General features: G+C 48.0%; 1 protein-coding gene across 4 annotated transcripts in view; it reads left to right on the top strand.

Moving 5' to 3' along the window:
- The window catches only part of ATP8B4 (ATPase phospholipid transporting 8B4 (putative)), a 4589528-nt gene that overhangs the window by 4442723 nt on the left and 128312 nt on the right, over positions 1 to 18493 (top strand). For 3 of the 4 annotated variants that reach the window (XR_013609828.1, XR_013609825.1, XR_013609827.1), the window contains exon 30: positions 5173 to 5267. The exons of the other annotated variant lie outside the window; for it this stretch is intronic. The gene's annotated coding sequence lies outside the window, so the exon portion shown is untranslated. The remainder of the gene's footprint in view (positions 1 to 5172; positions 5268 to 18493) is intronic. 4 annotated transcript variants of the gene reach the window in all.

Raw genomic sequence — 18493 nt, forward strand, 5'->3', positions numbered from 1 at the left:
GAGGCCTTTGGGAACCCTGGACCTGGACTTCTTCGACCTTGCTTGGTGGCTTCAGGTGTGAAGGTACCTGACAGCTGTCAATCACCGGAACTGGTCTTGGCAAAAATACCTTACCGTACGCTAGACAACACATTCGTCAGTATGCAAAAGCACACAACAGAGGTGGGCTCTTGCTGACATTGGTCATTGTCGCTATGAAATGTTGTTGAGCTGGAGATGCCGATGGAAGGATCGACAGTCATTCTTTGTTACCTTTTTGAGGGACTTCGGGTGCAGAGGTTACTTGGCTGTCCTTGGTGCTGACGAGATATGTGATGTCTGTCAAAATGTAGCACTTAGCAAACCTACAATTTCGATGAAGACACTCTCTACCCTTGAAGAGTAGAGGCCTTTGGCAACCCTGGACCTGGACTTCTTCTACCTTGCTTGGTGGCTTCAGGTGTGAAGGTACCTGACAGCTGTCAATCACCGGATCTGGTCTTGGCAAAAATACCTTACCATACTCTAGACAAAACATTCTTCAGTATGCAAAAGCACACAACAGAGGTGGGCTCTTGATGACATTGGTCATTGTCGCTATGAAATGCTGTTGAGCTGGAGGTGCCGATGGAAGGATCGACAGTCATTCTTTGTTACCTTTTTGAGGGATTTCGGGTGCAGAGGTTACTTGGCTGTCCTTGGTGCTGACGAGATATGTGAAGTCTGTCAAAATGTAGCACTTAGCAAACCTATAATTTTGATGAAGACACTCTCTACCCTTGAAGAGTAGAGGCCTTTGGGAACCCTGGACCTGGACTTCTTCTACCTTGCTTGGTGGCTTCAGGTGTGAAGATACCTGACAGCTGTCAATCACCGGATCTGGTCTTGGCAAAAATAACTTACCATACTCTAGACAAAACATTCTTCAGTATGCAAAAGCACACAACATAGGTGGGCTCTTGATGACATTGGTCATTGTCGCTATGAAATGCTGTTGAGCTGGAGATGCCGATGGAAGGTTCGATCACCCAACTGGCAATCACCAAGCCTTGGCTTCAGCAAATATAGTCTTCAGCAGCTGGAGGTTGACAGGAGGGAACTAGCGCCTTGAAACTTGGCTTGAGCTTAGCTACTATTCCGGACTTGCGGAACACCATTTTCTCTACGTGCTCAATCTTCAATCAATCAGCATGTCGATTCTTCTGCAGGTTGTAGTTGACTGGTTCCACCAGTCAGGGGAGTCTGCTTTGATTTATGGTGTCCACTGATGTTCCTCTTGCCGGGATCAATGAGTTTTTACCATGGGCACGAGTCGACACTTCGGTTCAGTATTTGGTCTCTTTAGGGCACTTACATGTCCTCTCTTTGCGCTCTGGCAAAGTCCAAAGTCCTGTCTTTGGTGACGGCATCTTCTTCTCAGACTACAGCAGAGCCCTTGAATACTAGTTTAGGGGGTGTTGAGTGTGTAAGGGACAGTGGTCAATGGGATACTGGTCCCTGCGGCTAACCCACCCCTGCAGTGACAACATCCTGTGGGTGTACATCACTAGACTACCCAGAATACTCTATTTCAGAGTGTGTCAAAATGGCAGCACCCTTTCTCTGCTGTACAGACCCCCTAGCCTGCACTAAAGTTGTGGCTAGGTCTTGGGGAGTGTACACCTCCTGCATAACTAATTTTCCCACCTGCCGGGGAGGGGAAAGGCTTTGAGGCTCACCATCTTGGTAGCTGATATCACTAGCCATCCTGGGAGGGCGGAGGTGTGACCTCCTTCCTGCCCAGGCCTTTGTCTTCATCCTGGGGAAGAAGTAGCTCATCCCACCAGGAGGGCAGACTCTTGTCTTGGCGGCAAACGGCTGGGGAAAGCCCACCAAGCAGTGAAGTTTCGTATCCTAGGTGGACACCCACTCAGGGTGGCATCCCTGTGCGTGCGAGTTCACCCTCGACACAAGGTCCGTGTTGGGGTTGTAAAAGCACAGTGTTTGATACCAAACATGACACAAATCGGTTGTCCCATAATGGAGCTGGCTATTTTAAGTTTGCCTGGTAGCTAGCCCAGGTTACTCTAAGGGATACCGGTCACTTACAGTAAAACTTGCTTTACAGTGATACTGTAGGAATATATATGTAATAACATATACATCCTCACCTTTAACATAATGCACTCTACTACCTAGGCTAAGGAGGACAACCTTAAGAGTGAATTACTTACATTAAGGCAGTGAGGTTACTCTGCAGCACGTGGGGTGTGCAGAGCCCTTCAATACCAACGTAATGTTTTAAACTCTAAAATCCATAGAAATTCACCAGTTATAGTTATCTCAAGTAACTATAACTCATGCCCTAAGGTAACGATGAATCGCGCACCCGCTATGTACGGTTTTCTCATCAATAATTTTATTGCAAATGTTGCCGTGATATTATCAATTATATCATGATATGATGTCATGAGTGATGTAATATGTTAGGTAATAAGCAGTGCATGGCAAGGGCTTGAGTCATTGTTACCTTAGGGCACGAGTTATACTTACTTGTGATAACTATAACTGGTGAATTTCTATGGATTTTAGAGTTTAAAACGTTACGTTGTTATTGAGCATTTCACTTAACTATAACGTTACTTTAACCTTTGTTTTTTAAATGAATTGCTAGGGTTTTTTTAATGTAAAGTAATATTTTAGTACCATATGTAAAGCCACACCCTCTCAGTTGCTTAGTGGGGGTTGGCTATAGGGCTTGGCCTGTGGCCAGGCCCCGCACACATCTCTCCACAGTCAGCCAATCTCTCACTTCCTCTCCTCACCCCACACCCACCAACCTATCTATAAAGCAGGTCTATAATCTTTTTACAAAAATTATAATGTATATTTCAATAATGCACACAATGAAATGTTTATTATTATTACTTTAAAAATATTTACATTATGAGAGTGAAAAATATGAAAACAAATAGTCAGATATATTATTTTCTGTAAATAAAAAAATTTAAAAAACATGTTTCTCAGTCTTCATTTTAACATTTAACACCCCAAAAAATACAATCATAAAAATAACTACGTAACAGCCTTCTATATTGTGTGATGCTTCTTCAGGCCACATAAAATGCAACCATACAACCAGCCCCTAGGTGGCACTGCAGCCCCATCTGTAGAGCGAAAGCTCCAGCCTGGGTAATAATTCCCTCTCCACATAAAAAAGTAGTGATGTACCTGCCCTGATACCACCAAAAACAAAATATATGCAAATAGATATCCCAGGGCATTATGGGGCACTCCTTGAAGGAGCAGTGAGTAATAAATAAGTGACTGTGGCCAGAACACCCACTGTGTTTTTTTTGTATTGGGGCTGCAGAGTGAGTCCCAGGACACCTGTGCCCTGCTGGCTCCCTCCAAGCAACCCTATGGGGCCACACAAAAGCCAGCGTTTTTTTTTTATTAAGGGGTGCCCACCCGGGGCACGTCAGATCATTATTATTTTCAGAAGCCGGCACCCTGCTCCTGCAGAAGTCAATATTGATATTTTTTAATTTTAAAGTGGCATGCCCCAGTCCCACGCTGAGGGCTATGGGGTGAGACCTAGGGACCCCACAACCCAGCCAGCTCCCTGCTCCTGCAGGAGCTGCCATTTTTTAGTTTTCAATAGAGTGCCTTCGTACCCACCCGGTGCACCGCACAGCTAGTCTCACGCAGGTGCAGTGGGAGCCGACTTTGCTCCAACCCCACAAGAACAGTTTGTTTTGCTCCCAGGTGTGGTAGTAATTCAATACATTTCCCTACCTGCTCTTGGGCAGGGGATTGCTTTATTCCCCCATTGGGCAGGAGCAGCCTTGTGCTCCTGCTCAGTGGGAGAACATTGCATTTTCCCTGCCTACGCCTGTGGAGAAGGAAACAGATAATGTCCCAGGGTCTGGAGACCCTGAGATCCATCACAGAGTCGGACCTGCAGGATGGGATCCCTTGGGCCATTGTATGGCTAAGTGAGGGGTTTTGGAGGGAAGATAGTGAAGGTTCATACTCCAGCAGGGAGCATCCTTTTTAGCTTCATGCCAGAAATTAAATCCGAATGGGAATCAAAATAAATGGAAAGATCAACCCCAGAGTAACCAAGTCTCTCAAAAATATAGGAGGACCAGGAATCAGAAAGATTAGTAGCAGATAGGGCACCTACCGTTGTATATATCTAAGACGAATATCAGGAGCATAGAGCAAGAAATATTAGAAAAGGGTCTTAGTTTTGTTCCTACAACTAGTATTAATACATTTGAGATGAAATCTACATATACCCGTCTCCTAACCTCAAGTAGGGCAGGAAGTTGAGGTTTTGAAAGGGAAGTGGAGACAGAGATCCAAAATGAGATCCTAATGATCGAGAGAGAAAGAGCACAGAATAGCTCTGAAATTTTTGAGTGAGGACTTTTCCATTACCATCAAACCCACCACCAAGGGTGGGGGGACAACATACATGACAGCACCGATTATGAAGCATAGGTTTTGAAATTATTAATGGTGACGGAACATAATCAAAAAGTTAAACAATGAAGGTTAGATTAAATAAAAGTGGAAGTGTTTAAGCATTTGGATGAAGTGAAGAATAAAGAGTGGATCAGTGAAGAGGAATACAGATTTTTGAAACAACAAGACCCTATGAGTCTAGCAATATATGGACTAGCCAAGTTCCATACAAATGTAGAGTAAATTACAGGAAAGAGTTTACCCCAAAGATCCAACACTCAAGCCTATGTGTCTTGTCTTAAATCATTTTTGGAGCCCCTCAGCAAATATGTAGATTATTTTCTAAAACCTTTAGTGGCCGTACAAAAATCCCACATTAAAGATTTGGCACACGTGATCTCCAAGGTGGAAGGTTTGGAATTGTATGCATAATAATGAGTTTCTAATCACATTAGACATAGTTGCTCTTTATAAAAATATCCCTCAGGATAGTACCATCAGGGAAATTTGGGAAAAATCTTATATCCAGGGATAAAGTATAGAGATTCTAGTAAAATGTGTGACCATGATGTTTAAAAATAACGTGTTTTTATTTAAGGATTACCTCTCTTTGCATCTGAATGAGACAAACATGTGCTCCCAGTTTGGCATGCCGCTATGTAGGGGAATTTGCATGGAAGCATGTACATAATGAAGTTCCTCCTTTTTTTGAAAATGTAAACAATTGGTCTTGTTTTATAGATGACATTTTTTTGTATGGAAAGGATCACAACTGGATGAATATTTAACCTGACTCAACGTTTGTGAAAGCAACTTGGGATTCACTGCCAGTAAAGGTAATAAGTGTACATTTTTTAGATAGATCTGTTAAAGAGGTTTCAGGTTATCTTGAAGTTGTACTTTTAAGGAAACCCACAGATAAGAATACCTTATTGCACTTCTCGAGCTATCGCCCTAAGAGTCAAAAGTAGAATATGCCCTTAGGACAGTTTCTTCATCTTCGAAGAAACGTTACCACTGTGGATGATCACAAAAAATACATACATTTTAAAGAGTAAATTAAAGGTAAGATGGTACACCAAAAAACTGATCAAGCACTCCTTTAAAAGGGCTAAATATGGTGGCGTGGCCGGGCAAGATGGCCAAATAGATGTAATCCATCTTGGCTCCCAGTTTGCACCAGTGTTAGCGTTATGATATCACCCACGAAGCGCTGGCCCCAGAAACAAGGACGCTGTGAAGAGGCGCCAAAGTGCCCTTGGGCCCACCCGCGCTAGTCGCTGCCATTTTACGTACTGCCACGAAGCCTGGTGAGATTGGCACCTTTCAATGCTGCGACCGCAGTAACCGTAGACGCGAGTGCTTACCAGATGTTATTGTACAGGGCAGAGGGACGGAGGATCGGTTGCCTGCCTTCCGAGGTGCACAGGAAGATTGCTAGCAGTGGCCGATCATCGGAGGAATACAGAGCTTGAATATGTCCCAAGTGCAAAGGTAAATCTGCCCAGCAGCTTCAGCCGGCACATAGCGCAGGCACAGGGTGGCAAGAGTGAATGCGCATGGCTAAGGGCGACAATGAGAACCGAGCACGTCCAAGCAGATATTTTAGCCGGTGCCTGACTTTAAGATGGCACTGAGGTGGCATATTAGGTTCCCAACACAGCAAGCTCTGAGAGCCACCTGATCCTGGGCTCCTGCACCGCGCCAAGGCCTATGTGAGATCCCCACTTAGACATCTGGAGACTGAGAGGCCCCCTCTTGTCGGCATGGGAGTGACGGTTGCATCTCTCATGGGGATGGAGCGGCCCCGGTGGGACCTCTAGCATGGCTGCAGCCTAGTCGAGGACCTCAGTGAAAGAGAGAACAAGGAGTTGTGGCGGGCCCTAGGTTTCTGGTAGGCCATTTGGCGGAGACAACGCCCTAAATAATGGATGCATCCTGCCAAGTAGGAGGCGGTTGTCAAGTGGGAAAGCAACCCATTGCCTAGGGACAGGATACTGAGGGCCATGTTTTGCTGCAAAGAGCCTACCTCAGACCCCGCATAAACGGGGAGGTCAAGGATTGGAGTCCTTAGTGACCAATAGAGGAGTGAGAAGAGTACAATCATTCTGGGCTGCTGACTTCCCCAAGAACTCCATTTCATTCCAGGGGCACTCCTGCAGCATCTATCAGGATGTGGCTCCCAAAACGTTATTGAGGCGGCAGCAGTTCATGCCCATCACATCCAAGCTCCGAGACAACAAAATTAGGTATCGATAGACCTTTGGCCTAAGCTTCAAATTCAACAACATCGATCTAAATAAAGGTCTGGACTTGCTGGGTCTCCCTACCTCCGAACCTGAAGCTACAGCTGGCACTCCACATAGGTCTGGCCGGGAAAATTCCTCCTCGGTGGGATGGTCCATGTCCTCAAGAGGTAACCACAAGTGAGAACTATGTTCATTCTCCCGCTACCATGCTCCTACACGAGTTGTGAGCTCTGGTCCCCCGCTTGGAGAGGCCTTTAGATTCAACGTGGGTACGATGCCGGTCTACGCCTCCTGGATGAAACCGGAATTGGGAAACTCAGACGCCCCCCAGGATCAGAGATTGAAGCTACTGGCAACCCGAACTAACGGGCAGTCCCCTAAGACGGGCGTGGATGGGACTGTTGGCCGTGCCATCCACCAATCTTTATGAATAGGTGACTCCACCTTCGGTGGGGGTATCTTTTCCTACATATGTTCCAGTTGTTGGGGTTAGATATTTTCTCTTTTCTTTTCTGGGAGGGGAGGGAGAGGGGTTTGTTGTGGCACTTTCTACACACTCGATGCCAGGGCATTAGGGCAGATGCTTGTTCACTATGAGGTATATATGGAGATCTTATTCCTGAATCTTCTACTCAGAGGGCGAGGGATGGCGTGTCCAGGGGAAGGGGGAGAAGGTCACATCTAGTAAGATGGTAAATACTATAGCCTTGTGGAATGTCAAGGGCCGCAACTCCGCCGCAGAAGAGGCAAAAAGTATGGAAGTACCTCATGAACCACCACTTCAATATAGTGGCGCTCCAAGAGACGCATCTTCAAGAGAACTGAGAATTCTATCCCCTTATTTATAGATTGTCAGCGCAAACTAAACACCGGGGAGTGGCACTTCTATTTCACACTTCATCAAAATTCCAGCCACTGGACATCCATTTAGGTAAGGAGGGTAGGATGGTCCTGGTTAAGGGTACATTACAAGGCACGTTATGCACCTTCATTGCTACGTATGCACGGGCCAAATGGGCTTCCTCAACACCCTGCTAGACAAAATAGATCACTTTGCGGAATGATTCTAATGGGGGACTTTAATCTCACTTGGCAACCTGACTTATACAGCACTCACTCACATAGATCTGAAACTGCCTCCTTCACTGAAGAGTTAACAACTTAGGTCTACGGGACGCCTGGAGAACCCTGTACCCAAAGTCTAGAGACTACACATTCTACTCTCACGTGCACCACACTTACTCCAGATTGGACTATATTTTAATCAACCAAAGACTGCTAGGCACGCTTCAAGAGGCCAAGATGTTTCCCCTTTCCATCTCGGACCACTCCCAGCTATTGATTTGCCTGCAATGGGGATCGCCCCCCACTGTGACCCCCAAGGGGTATTTCCTGGTCTCCCTCACACAAGATAGGATATTATGTACTGAACTACGGGAGGCCATCACAGAGTACTTTAAAGCTAACAGGCTGGAGGAAACCTCCTCGGGTAACAACTGGGATGCCTTTAACGCAGTCATAAGAGGGAAGTGTATCAAGCAGCTTAATTCCACCTTGAATAAACAGCGGGCACAGGAGTTGGAGGGACTGGAGAAGGAGTTGGAGCAGGCAGAGCAGGGCGATAGGGGATGATGGACGGAGCGTTTGAACAAATCAAACACTCACCCCCAGTCAACTGATCTGGGTTTAATCTATCACCATTCTTTAGTTCACTCAGCCACCCCAGTTCAGACATGGCTATATGCAAATCAGTCTGACCCTGTGCCTCATGGGAACAGTCCAGCCCGAACTGCCAAGCCATGTCTTCCCTGGACCGGAAACAAGCATCCTGGGACCGGTTTCGGATTCATAATCCTCATTAGCCAGGCTATCTTGAGTCCAGTGGCCAAGTGAACAAGGGACTCATGTCTGAGCATACCCTGCCACACTTAGGGCGAACAAAGCGATACAAAAGGGGATGATGGACGGAGCGTTTGAACAAATCAAACACTCACCCCCAGTCAACTGATCTGGGTTTAATCCATCACCATTCTTTAGTTCAATCAGCCACCCCAGTTCAGACATGGCTATATGCAAATCAGTCTGACCCTGTGCCTCATGGGAACAGTCCAGCCCGAACTGCCAAGCCATGTCTTCCCTGGACCGGAAACAAGCATCCTGGGACCGGTTTCGGATTCATAATCCTCATCAGCCAGGCTATCTTGAGTCCAGTGGCCAAGTGAACAAGGGACTCACGTCTGAGCATACCCTGCCACACTAAGGGCGAACAAAGCAATACAAAAGGCGATGATGGGCAGAGCAGGCACACAAGAACAACCCTACCTGGGTGACCCTGCGCCCCCTTACAGCTCTGTGTGGTAAACTGAAAGCAATCTACAATAATAGGGTGGAATACATCCTTTTGAAATTACTCCATACTTCTTTCAACCAGGGGAACAAAATAGGCAGACACCTAGTGAGGCAACTACAAGAGAAACGTGAGAGGGAATACATTGGAGGCATACGGGATGGGGCAAACAATTTAGTCCAAACAGATAGAGAAAAAGTTGACCTTTTTGCAGCCTTCTACAAGGTACTTTACACTGAAGAACCAAAAGAGACGGATTTGCAGGTTAGCTACCTCTGAGCCCTGCGGTTCCCCTGCATCTCAGAAGCCACGAATGATACACCTTCAGCCCCCATAACCACAGAAGAGGTGGGTGCGACTATCGCAGCTCTTAAACTGCACAAAGCTCCGGGGCCGAGTGGCCTCACAGCCCACTCCTAAAAAACCTTTGCTCCCGACCTTGTTCTTCACCTCACACATCTCTTCAACCGGATGGCAGAAGTTGGATAAGTGACCCCCTCGATTGCTGAAGCAGTTGTAACAGTCATACCTAAGCCTGGGAAAAATACTTAGCTTTGTGCCTCTCTATAGCACTCCTAAACTTAGACACAAAGCTTTACTTCACTATTCTTGCGAACTGAATACAGGATTTAATGCCAGACCTAATCCATCCCGATCAATCTGGCTTTATAAAGGGGCAACAAACCCATGATAACATTAGACAAATGATACATCTAATTGAGAAAGCCGCCAAACGGGAGATACTGGTGCTCTTGGTGGGGCTTGATGCCGAAAAAGCTTTTAATCGGGTAAATTGGGCATTTCTCTTTCGCGTCCTTTCAGCGTCTGGCTTCACAGATAAATTTGTACGCATGATTAAGGCCAATTACTCGCAGCCCCGCTCTCGGGTCCAGGTCAATGGAGTGTTGTCGGCCCCCTTCTCCCTCACAAGAGGCACTAGACAGGGGTGTCCTCTGTCACCCCTGCTCTTTACGTTAAGCATTGAACCGTTTGCAATGTCCATTCGAAATAATCTGGTGATTCAGGGGATTCCCTTTGGGGGTGATGATCACAAAATATCGCTCTTTGCGGACGATGTGCTCTTGATGCTCGCGGACTCGTCCCGGTACCTTCCGGCGTTGCAATTAGAGTTAGCCAAATTCAAAGTTGTCACCGGTTTTGATGCCAATCTCGACAAATCCTATGTCCTCAATCTCACGCTTCCGGATGCTGAGGCTCATGTCCTCCAATCTCAATCCCCCTTATAGTGGTCCAGCCGCTCTCTCCAATACCTGGGGATCCAGCTGACCCCACGGGTGGAAGGGCATTACAAGGCCAATTTCCCAGCCACCCTCTATCAACTTTAAAACGATCTTAAGAGGTGGAAGCCCCTATTAATTTCTTCGCTTGGCAGCATTCACTCTGTCAAGATGATTCTATTGCCCAAATTATTGTATCTTTTTCAGGCCCTACCCATTGACTTAGATGCAACCTTTCTTCCCAAAGTCAAATCGCTGCTTACCCGGTTCATTTGGCAAGGTGGGCAAGCCTGCTAATCTTTTTCCATACTGAGGTGTTTGCGGGAAAAGGGTGGGGTGCGACTACCAGACATTGGAATATATTACAAAGCTACCCAGTTCCGGATAGTGACAGTGATTCAAGAGGGAGCCTGGGAAGCATTGGCTCCATGTGGACAGGGGAGTGGTAGGGAGGACAATATGGGACCTAATCTGGAAACCTAAGAGGGAGCAACCCACAAACATGTACATTAGCACCCCCATGCGTATTGTATTGAAAGTATGGGACTCGGTATCGGGAGGCGAAGGGTGAACCACATTCCCTTCCCCATACATTCCAATTCACTTTAATCCAGCCTTCCTGCCAGCCCTGAATGAAGTCCCATTTGATGTCTGGAGAGTGGGAGGCTGTCTCATGCTTCACAATTGATTTTCAGTCTGTTGAACGTAATCAGACTCGTAGGTGTCCTACTGAGACAACCAAACTGAGTGTAATTAATACTGCACAAAAACTACCCAAAGCACACGGAAAAATTCTAGTTATAGAAAAATGGATTTATCTGATTTTCGCATATTTAAAAATTCAGAAGGGTACAGTTAAACAAAGTAAATATCAGCAGAAAAAGTTATGACAGAGATATACAAATGAATTTGAACACACAATTCATAACATACGCCAACTCCTGGATAATACGTTCAACAGACTGAAAATCAATTGTCAAGTTCTAAATTTTGAAAACAAGTGAAATCCCTTGTAGACTTTTTTTACTTTAACTAAATGTATTGCCCAAGCCAACAGGGGTATATTGGGTTAACCATTTTTCTTTAGACATGGCTCATGCTTGATCACTTATTCCACAACCACGACATCCTCACCTTTGATAGCTGCAGACGGGACTTCCACTTACCACTTGAGGAACACTTTCACTACCTTCAACTTCAACATTGGGCACTCACCCCGTAATACTAGACACTGCCACAAGGGCGACCTATACCTCCCGATCTAGTGAGCCTACGGCTCCAGAGTGAGGGCGAATAGCAGGGGGGACAGAGGGGCAGCACTGCCGCGTGCCCCGCCTGAGAGCGAAGGCTCTGGAAATCATCCCATTGACCCGCACATCCGCCATCGGGCACTCATATAAGAGACGCACCCAACTGCAGAAAATAGGGCCCAAACCCAAACGCTGCAATACCATGAAGAGGTACGCCCATTCAATACTATAAAAAGCCTTTGAGGCGTCCAGCGCCATCAATGCTGCCTGCTTGTCCCCCACTCCTTCCGTCATATAGAGCACCCCGAACAGGCACCGCAGGTTATGCCTGGTGCTCCTGCGTGGCATGAAGCCCGACTGGTCGATGTGTACCAGATCCGGCAGGACTGGCAGCAGTCTGTCAGCCAGGACCTTATCCAACACCTTCGCTTCGATGTTGATAAGTGAGATCGGTTGATATGAGGAACACTGATCAGCCGGTTTACATTCCTTGTGGATGACCACCATCGAGGCCTCCCTTTGGTCGGGCAGCAGTGTTCCCGCCTGCCGCGCTTCAAGGTACATTTGCAGTAGGGGACCTGTGACGACATTTGCCAGTTCTACTGGTAGCCCATTCGGGCCTTGCGCCTGCAGGGCATAGAGCACCGCTCCCTCTTCCTCCCTGGTAAGGTCCGCCTCTAAACAGTCCCTCTGCTCCTGAGACAATGTGGGCAGGTTGAAGTCATGAAGAAATTCCTCACAATCCCTCTCTGTTCTTGTGCAGACCGGGGTGTAGACCTCCTCGAAGTGCGAGGCAAAAGCCTCCTCTACGCCCATGCTAGTTGAAACAAGGGAGCCCGATGTGTCCCGCACCGCTGCCACCGAAGTACGCTCTCTGTCTCTGTGTTTGAGCCAGGCCAGGAGCTTCAGTGCCTTATCACCAACATCAGACGGCCGGTGTTGCGGGGCCAGAGAATATGCGCGTGCCTCGCCCTCTGCTAGAGCTCTAAGTTCCTTCTGTTTAAGTGCCAGTATGTGACCATAGTCACTGGTGGTCCCGATGTCAGATCAACTGCCCAACGCCTCTATCTTGCTTTCTAACTTCTTAATCTGTATGGACTCCTCCTTCTTTTTAGCCCCAATCAAGGCCTGTGCCTGACCCCTCAGGACGATTTTGTACACTTCCCATAATGTGACATGAGATGCCACTGTCCCCTGGTTCTCTTCAAAGTACAATTGGGAGCCCTCCCTGAGTTTGTCCCCAAGTTTGTCATCCCGGCGGTACCATGGATAAATCGCAGGAACGCCGACTTGCTTACCACCGGACCCGTCAATATGACGCTGACTGGGGAATGGTCCGAGAACCCTCTGGCCAGTATATGGGGTTCCGAATACTCGCCTAACTGATCTATTCGTGCCAGCAGGTAGTCCAGCCTGGAGGAAGATCCATGCCTGTGCCGAGTAAAAGGTATACTGCCTATGTGAAGGGTGGTGGGCCCGCCACACGTCCTCCAGTCCCAAGTCCCCTACAAATCCCTGCAGTACCTGCTCTCCGTTAAAACCCTGCCCTCACCCGATCTATCCATGCCCACGTTCGTGACCGCGTTCATGTCTCCCCCCCTCAAGAGGGTCCCCGAGGGGAGGTCAGCCAGGAAGGAGTCCAGCCGTGAGTAGGTTGTGGAGTGCAGAACCGGCGGGTCATAACAGGAACACAATACCACCGTCTGCCCCTCCCACCTACCCGCCACTGCCACCATACATCCTGCATCATCCGTCCAGACCCCAACAATCACCATAGGGAGGGCCTTCCGCAGTAGAAAACCTACACCCCTAGACCCGGATGTAAACCCCGAGTGGGCAACCAATTTATACCCAAAGCAGTCCAATGCCCTGCAGCTGTTGCCCCGCAGGTGCGTCTCCTGCAGGAGAATCACATCGGGAGAGTGCATCTTCTGGTGTTGCAACTCTAGTGTCCGTTTGATTTGGTTGCCTAATCCATGGACATTCCATGTCCAAACCTTAACCTGTGTTTGGGTACCCATATGGAAGTATAGACCGCCACTTCCACGAGGGAGCCCCGCTGTCCTGCAGTGGGCCACGACCGCCCTCCCCTGCAAACCATGCGTCTTGATAAAGAGCAAAAGAAAACTTTCCCCAGTAAACAACCCTCCTCCCCCCGCAGTTCCCCCCAGCTCCCCAACACCCAACTCCCCCTCCCTGCTGCCCTGCCTGGTGAACCCCCAACCACCCCCCAAAAAAACACGCAGAGTGGCTGTCGCCCCATTAGCGCAACAACAAAAACCATTTCAGAGGAAACGTAAAATCGCTGACCCAAGAAAGATGCATACATCAAGTGTCGAATCCCTCACCCCCCCCGTTTAACCTCACAAGCGACCCACATAATGCATCACACTCCCACCACCCGGCCTAATTTCCAGTATAGGGCTGGAACTATGTATGACACAACCGTACACTCCCGCTTAGGACAGAGAGATGTCACTGCTTAGTCCTTCCTCCCTGGCAGGGGGGCATACCGCCGATCACCTGCCCCCTTCAGGTGGTTTAAGATCAGGTCCTCCACAAAGAAGTCCGTTGAGGGCCCCTCCAGCCCCTCCAGCACCCCCACTATGCGAATGTTATTCCGCCGAGCCCGTCCTTTCATGGCTACCTGCTCCTCCAGTCTCTTTGTCTTCGTTTGGAGCCCATTGATGCCCATCTCCGCCAGTGCAACCTTGTCGGACATTTTCCAAAAGTCTGCATGCAGGAGGTTCACCTCTTCAGTCACGGAGTCCGGCTTGGGCTGCATGGTGCCTCGAAAGTCCCGGATGGACCTCATTATTTCCTTCAGGGAAGGGTCGGCTCGTGCACTGCCAGTCGCACCCGCTTCCTGTTTCACTGCCACCGTATACTCATCGATCTGATTAGTTTGTCCCAGAGTCCTATTTCGACCTATGATGCTACCAAGGCCAGGGCCGACCTGGGCACCAGCAGTCCGAGGAGCCCCATTCAGGACCATGCTCGCTGTGGCCGCCCCCACCACTCTCTCACACCCGGCTCACCATTGGGCTCTGGGGCCAAGTATGTCCATTGCTCCCCGCAGGCCACCACGAGTCCAGGGCAGTGTGTCACTGCTGCCAGCTACCGCTTTCACCAGCCCTGCTGTGCCACTTATACACTGTTACCAGGCGGCTTCAAGCGTACGGCCAAGGCATAGGCCCAGAAACTGCCCGCTGACCTTAAGGGCCACTCCTCGGCAAGAATCGCTTCCCGCCAGGTCAGAAATGCAGGACTCCCCAGCAATCAGGCGCCTCACCGCTCCAGGCCTCTGAGGTGCACTATTTGTTTGGCCGCAGGACGCTGCACGCTGGTAAACCCCCGGCATCCGCACAGCTCCTCACTCACACCCCAGGCTGCACACACTGGAAAGGCGGGCCTGGCTGCACCACAGGAGCCTGCTCCTACTCCGCGATCAGGCCAGGGAAACACCGCCGACACAGGGAGCCGCCGCTCACCACGCGCGGGCGGGCGCCATTTTAGGAAGATCCGATCGGGAGCCGCCATCTCCCAGGCTCTCCCAGCAGGCGCTCGAGGTCTCTTTAGAGCACCGCCGTGAGCCACCGCCAGACCCCACAACGGTGAGTGTCCAAAGAGGCCTCGCTGGCATTCGGATGATGCCGGATATATGGGGTTTCACTCAGGCCGCTAGTGCAGCTCTAACACTACAACGCCATCTTCTTCAGCCGCAGACCACGCCCCCAGAAATAGGAATTTTGAAATGAATTGGTTCATACATACAGAAAACAGAAATCACAAGGTACTGTGGATGTAAATAAGAAAAGGGTAGTTGGGAATAATAGATGTGAGGGGTGTAATGCATGCCAGAAGTGCATAAGAGACACTAAGGTTTCTTGTCATGGTGTGACTCACAAGACAATATTTTTCACCAACAGCTGTGGTAAAAATGTGGTATACCTAATCACTTGTCCTTGCGACAAAGGGTATGTAGGTGAAACAGGCTGTGAGGTAAGCATTAGCATTAATGAACGTAAATCAGCTTCATTGGTAGAGCATTTCCTGGAAAAAACATAACAAACAGGATATTCTATGGTTTATATTAGAAAAAGAGATAGCAAAAAGAAGAGATTGTAATATTAATAAAAATTTTAAATGTAGTTAACCGTTTTTTTATGTCCAAATTTAACACATATAGATTAGGATTAGGACTACATCGACCATTTCCAACTCCTGGACCAATGCCAATCTGGTTTCCGTCCGGCAATTGCACAGAGTCAGCTCTAACGCACATTGTTGATGAAGCGTTAAGAATGCAGGACCACAATGAATCGTGCCTACTGATCCTTCTTGAATTTTCATCAGCATTTGATTCTGTCAACACACAATAACCTAATTGACCTCCTGGAACACAGGATGGGGCTGTCTGGGCCTGTGCTTAACTGGATCTCTTTGTTCCTCCTGAATAGATCCCAAAGCTTCAAGGTGAACCAATCCCTGTCCCATACTGCACCGGTTACGCTGGGGGTTCCCCAAGGTTCAGCACTCTCTCCCACGCTCTATAACTTGTTCATGGAGCCTCTAACAGAAATTCTGAAATCATCCAGCATTCACTATCTCATGTATGCAGACGATACTCAACTGTACCTGAAGATCGCCTCTCCTGAGGACATTCAGTCCCTCAACTCAGTCCTGCTGGAAACTCCAAGCTGGCTGACACGTAACCATATGAAACTAAATTCTCTATAAACAGAATTCCTCCTAATCTCAAGAATTCCTCCTAATCTCACCCCACAAGCAATCTCCGGTCATTGAAAAATGGTTGAATCAGCTTACTGCTCTTAACTGCAGACGTCACCTCGTGGACTCGGCATCCTTGTTTGGTATAATATTAGATGCTAGACCTGGCATCGTTGGCGTGAGTCTCCCTTCCATTTTTGATGGATTGCCTCCTCTGTTTTGATATGTTTTTGCTGGTTATATGCTTTGGGCACTGCGCCACTGTTATTCAGTGCCACGGTGCAAGTACTCCCTATGTTAAATTGATGTAGTACTTGGTGATTCCATGATTAGGTATTTGATTTACCTGTCAGCCCCTAGTATAGTGCACCATGTGTGCCCAGGGCTTGTAAATCAAATGCTGCTCCTGAACTCAGAACGATAAAATACATCTTTTAGTAAAGTTGATTTTAATATTCTGTGTTTGAAAATACCACTTTTAGAAAGTAGGTATGTTCTTGCCTAACTGTCCAGGCCTGCCTCTGCTAGGTTGTGTATTCCTTCTTTGGGTTTGTGAGGGACAGGACAGGGGGATTCCAGGAGACAGGCTGGGGCAGCCGAGTGCTGAATAGAGAGATCTGCATCTAGATGGGACGGAGGAGTTGCACCTGGGACCTGAATAGGGCTGGGCCTTGCCTATACAATGCTGGTGCCACCTCCTGTGGCTTGTCTGATGTCTCTGCCTTGCACTTGAAATTAGAGAAGGAATCTTGTCAACAAAGTGCTCCAGAGCTGTGCCTTCCCTCCCCTGTGCTGGCTCATCTCCTGTGGAGCGGCTGATGTCTCTGCCTTGCACAGTGAAAGGAAAGAGAGAGTCATGTAAACAAAGTGCTCAGGAATTGGTTTGGACTAGGCAGAGGCCTCTCTGCCTTCAGAGAACAAAGGATTTTTGGGTATAAATATTGGAACCCTGATCCCAAGAAATTAGATCACTTCTGGAACAAGAAACCTTTTGCCAAGGAGAAGAAACAAGGAAGCTGCAGGAGTTTTACTGTCCCTCTGCCAGTGTGCTGTTTGCTGGGTTGGCCTGCAGTGATTGCTTCATTGCCAAAAGAAAGGAGAAGGAACTTTTGAAGGACTTTCATAATCTAAAGAATATTCTCCAAGTGCTTGACCTGTGCTTGCCTCCTGCTGAAGTCTCAGGGACAAAAGACTTCATCTCCATCTCCCCTTCAAATTTCCTTGCTGGTAATTCCAGACATTTGGGTGTTGCTGGGAGCAGGAAGCGCGACGCAGCGATAAGAAGCGTGTCGCTGCTGCAGCTGAAGTCGTCGCAAGGCCGGAGAAGCGAACCTTCGCCGCATCACCCTGGAAATGTGTGTTCATCAAAGCTGCCTGCTGTCGCATCACCAGAGAAGTGTGACGCCATCGCATCCCTGGAGAAGCGTGTCGCAGGGCCTGTCGCTGCTCCAAAGTACAGAGTCATTGCAAGGCTGTCAGGGCGCCTACGCATCATCATTGCAGCGGCATCGCATCGTCGCAACAAGGGCGCCATCTTCTCGCATCGCAACCGGATCTTCGCATCTCTTCAAGTCGCCATATTTCGAATCTCAAAGGGCCCACAAGCCGAGAATCTACGCATAAACCCCGCACCGGTAAGGATCACGACGCATCCCCTACTCTGCGCAAGCATTTAGGCATGACGCATAATTTCCCCCGGATCACAGATACGACGCATCTCCCCTTTTGGGAGCTTTTTGTTTACTTTGCATTACGCATCCAGGTACTTTGTTGAGAACTTTGTCGCATTTATCATCAACTTGAAGTAAGTCACTTTTATCACCTTTAAATAGATCTTAAGTGTAGTATCGTGGATTTTTGTTGTTTGTGGTCTTGTGTTAAGTCTATATAAAGAATACCTATTTTTATAAAACTTGTGTTGTGTTCATCTGTAGTGTTTTCACTGTATTACTGTGTATATTCACAAATGCTTAACACACTGCCTCTGAGATAAGCCTGTCTTCTCGTGCCAAGCTACCAAGAGGGTGAGCAGGGGTTATTAAGGAGTGTAATCCCCTTATCCTGACTTAGAAGTAAGGGTCCCTATTTGGACATAGGTGAATACCATTGTCAACTAGAGTCCCCCAGATCTAACATTGGTGGTCAGCATGAGGATTTGGACTTTGCATTTGTGTTTCATATACAGTGATTGGTGTACACTACTAGTGAATGCAGACCACATACTTTCTTTTTAGAATCTTTTTCCTT

Source organism: Lissotriton helveticus, chromosome 3_2 (genome assembly GCF_964261635.1).
Source record: "Lissotriton helveticus chromosome 3_2, aLisHel1.1, whole genome shotgun sequence".
NCBI lineage: Eukaryota > Metazoa > Chordata > Amphibia > Caudata > Salamandridae > Lissotriton > Lissotriton helveticus.